The sequence below is a fragment of the Schistocerca gregaria genome, chromosome 3, assembly GCF_023897955.1.
Source record: "Schistocerca gregaria isolate iqSchGreg1 chromosome 3, iqSchGreg1.2, whole genome shotgun sequence".
Taxonomy (NCBI): domain Eukaryota; kingdom Metazoa; phylum Arthropoda; class Insecta; order Orthoptera; family Acrididae; genus Schistocerca; species Schistocerca gregaria.
The window spans coordinates 338,522,269-338,526,421 of record NC_064922.1 but is presented as its reverse complement, the minus strand read 5'-3'; the positions used below and the strand labels follow the sequence as shown (position 1 = coordinate 338,526,421).

Here is a 4,153-nt window from a genome sequence, read left to right as displayed (position 1 = left end):
GAAACAAGAAGAAATAGAAAACTCGACTAAAGAGAAAAAAATGATCCTTGACGGCATACATCAGGTCCGTAATGAGTTGGCTGAAGTAAACATGGTGAAACGAAAGATCACCTGCCGTATTTGTTTATTTGAAATTAGACATAGAACGCTTCCGAGAGAGACAAACTTAGACTTAAAAGACTGTCGAGTTACTGACTGATAAATTGCCGCGCCATTAAGTAGAAACCAAGAGAAACACACACGAATATCCTCTGCAAGAAAGTAGATAGTAGGAAGAAGAGATCTCCGAATGGATCGATTGCAAAAATGCTGAAATTAATATATAAATAAATTCCGACTCAGCTTCTGCTAATCATTCAGCCAATAAAAGGACACACAAGGATTCACAATCCTTGAATGAAGTTTTCAAAGCCGAATTTCGCCAAATTAAAGACGGAGTAGTACTTGAACTTCCTAAATGGCAGGGAAGTTGAATCACGCGACAGCAACGTCTCAGTTAGTAACAGATAAGAGCAGGGCATTTTTTTCAACTAAGACGAAGCTGGGCGATAAGGTATCTCCTCAGTATACATACAGCAATGAGCATACTATGCCGAGACTCCTTTCGGAAAGAACAGATGAGGCAAAAGTTTCTTGCCCGTCTCTATCATTAGTAAAACGTCAACAGAGCATTATTAAAAATCGACAATTCCAGACTAGTGCTTCAGAGAAGAATATCCCACGTCTGAATATTATGTAGTACAGTTCATCCTGTCACACGTAATTGGCGATGTTGCTTTGTTAGTAAGTGAAGCTGTGGATTTGTATGACACATATGTAGATTTCGAACGCAGATTAAGAATTGGAACAATGATAATTACAACTGAAATAGAAATGGCCGTGAAAATGGAGGTGGGAACGGAAATAGAAACTTTGCGTATCAGCCACCTCCGTCCAAAAATTTTAATCAGAATTTTCAGTGATATAACAAACAGAATTCAAGCTAATGAAGCAACCCAGCCATAATAGCCACAAAAGAAAATCTGACGGTAACTGTAAGAATGGGAACACAAAATGAATCCCAGTACTTCTTTAATCTCCCTACGTCATTTAAAAAGCCATGATTAACCATCATGTGAAAATACTTAGCTTAAGATTCTCCTTTGTCTGAATTATTTAGACCCCGAAAGTATGGTTCACCTACATTACATATGTAGTGGTCCTTCTCAGACTAATTTGGTACGGATATTGTAATAGTGCCATTACCCAGGATAACTGGAGGTTTCTGAAGGGGACTGATGGTTCACAATGAATCCTAAGCAGTATGGATAACCATGTCTACTGTTAGTATACACAGTTTCTGTGATCTGCTTCCCTATTCCATAACTTATAGTACACGTAATTGCTATCCGTTATCGAATTTGATCAACCAATTACAGCGCTGTGTAAACGATACTATAACAGTAGACTTATCACAAATCTGCAATAGCTTTGAAAAAGTAAATATATTGTTTTGGTTTACTAATAGTGATTTTTCAAGTCTGTTTGTGCACATGGTAAAGAATTCTTGCTTCATTTCACAATTTTCTTGTCAAAACTTTCTATACCTCCAGGGGGTCGTGACTCATTTCAAAGTCAGCATAAGTTTCGTCTATAAACTGCTCAGTTTACCGGATAGTAAATTGATAGTTACTGGCCGGTGTGGCCGAGCGGTTGTAGGCGTTTCAGTCTGGAACAGCGCGGCAGCTACGGCAGCAGGTTCGAAACCTGTCTCGGGCATGGATGTGTGTGTTGTCCTTAGGTTAGTTAGGTTTAAGTAGTTCTAAGTTATAGGGGACTGATGACCTTAGATGTTAGTCCCATAGTGCTCAGAGCCATTCGAACCCAATCGATAGTGGCTCAAATGGCTCTGAGCACTATGGGACTTAACTGCTGAGGTTATCAGTCGAAATCGATAGTTGTTCCCAGAATGAGATTTTCACTCTGCAGCGGAGTTTGCGCTGATATGAAACTTCCTGGCAGATTAAAACTGTGTGCCTGACCGAGACTCGAACTCGGCACCTTTGCCTTCCGCGGGCAAGTCCTCTAACAACTGAGCTACCGAAGCACGACTCACGTCCGGTACTCACAGCTTCACTTCTGCCAGTATCCGTCTCCTACCTTCCAAACTTTACAGAAGCTCTCCTGCGAACCTTGCAGAACTAGCACTCCTGAAAGAAAGGATACTGCGGAGACTTGGCTTAGCCACAGCCTGGGGGATGTTTCCAGAATGAGATTTTCACTCTGCAGTGGAGTTTGCGCTGATATGAAACTTCCTGGCAGATTAAAACTGTGTGCCCGACCGAGACTCGAACTCGGGACCTTTGCCTTCCGCGGGCAAGTGCTCTACCAACTGAGCTACCGAAGCACGACTCACGTCCGGTACTCACAGCTTCACTTCTGCCAGTATCCGTCTCCTACCTTCCAAACTTTACAGAAGCTCTCCTGCGAACCTTGCAGAACTAGCACTCCTGAAAGAAAGGATACTGCGGAGACATGGCTTAGCCACAGCCACAGCCATAGTTGTTCACTATTTCTATACTGCCGTTTATCGGAGTGTAGCATTAGTAACAACCTAACAGGTGGTGTCTGTAAATAAATCCCCAGATATTGCAACCTCATAAAATAATCACATTTTCATAAACGAGCAAAAGTGCGAATCTACATAAATGCCTTTACAAAAGTCAATAGTAAACTTTTATGTAATATCTCCATTGAGAAGCTTGTGGGAAACTTTATTGACTATTGAGTAGGAGGTCCATTTATGTATCTGACACTGATGAATAAAGTCATGAAGCACAAATATTTACGGAATTAAATGATTAAACACTGGTGAGAAATAATTTAGAAAATAACCCTTTATTCTGTCAATTATCATTTGTCCAGATGGAGAGTTAGAAAATCAAATAAGTCGAAGGTGAGCAACGAAAAATTTTTTCCCTTCTTCTTCTTCTTCGGCGTTTCACCCTTGATGTTATCGTTTTCGACGACCAGACGCTCAGTTCCAGTCTTCCGTCCTATATATCCGTATGTCATTGCTGCCTATATGTATTTTTCCCATATTTGCGCCAGTGTTCCTCTCCTTCTTCTTCCAGACTGCTTCCAGTTCGAACTCTTCCTTGACTATATAAGGTTGTTTTCTATGTGTGTGCCGATACCACTGAAGGACAACATTCTCTGAAATTTTTGTATTGAACACGTTATCCCGATTTGCCTCCGTACTTCTTGACTTCAAACCCTGTCTTGCCTTGTTAACTGTAAACATCTTATATAGTCCACATGCTCTGATCTATTTCTCTCCCTAATAGTCCTTGTTTGAGGCCACATCTTAACTCCATTTAAAGCTATGTTGTCCACCACAGAGTGAAATTTTCTGTCATTATTCTCCAATCAAATATCGTTACAGCATATCTTCCAACGGAAAGTTCAGTACCCCCTACTCCATTTGGGTTCTGTAACTATGTCCTTGCCAGATGCAGCGGTGTTACATCTTACAGTTGCCTAAAATTTGTAGCTCTTGTACGATTTATTTCTTCTTCCAAACCACAAGGTTTCAGTTCCTACTGAGGCGATAGGCCCGGCGACCCTGGGGCCGCACCATCTCTTTGTCGCCCAGCCTCTCCGCCCAGCAACGGCGGCAGCCTCGTCTGCGGCGAGCTGCAGGCGGCGCCTCCTCTCCACTGGAAGCTCCACCGCCTGGGGAGGAGGGCAGCACGGCGACCGTCCAGGTAGTGGTCGCATCGCTCGCCTGCACAGAAAGCAAAGGCTCACATTAAAGTAATTGCAGCTTCACTGTTCCTGAACACGAAACTTCATGCAGCAATTGCTTATGTAAAAAGTCTTTTCATTAGCAGGTATGGTTTGAAACTTTAAATGCTGAAAACGCAGATAAAAGTAAAAACACCGAAATTGAGGTAACATTTGTGATAAATAATCTATTTCGATTTCGCACTACGGAACTTTGGTACGTAGTGTCAGCAATGTTCCAGGAGCAGGGCTTTCAGTTTACAATTGTGGAAGTGGAATCCATTTCTGCTCTACGCGCTGAAAACACATTCTCTAGAACAGTTCATACCTTTCCTACACAATTGTTGAGTGGAAATTTTTCCTCCACTGTTTGTTGAGGGAATCACTG

The 4,153-nt window shown here is 41.9% G+C and overlaps 1 non-coding gene across 1 annotated transcript; it reads right to left on the bottom strand.

Annotated features, from left to right (window-relative positions):
* Positions 1–2,312: 2,312 nt before the first annotated feature.
* Trnap-cgg (transfer RNA proline (anticodon CGG)) lies at positions 2,313–2,387 on the bottom strand. The gene has a single exon. It is a non-coding gene; the product is annotated as a tRNA-Pro (tRNA).
* Positions 2,388–4,153: the final 1,766 nt, after the last annotated feature.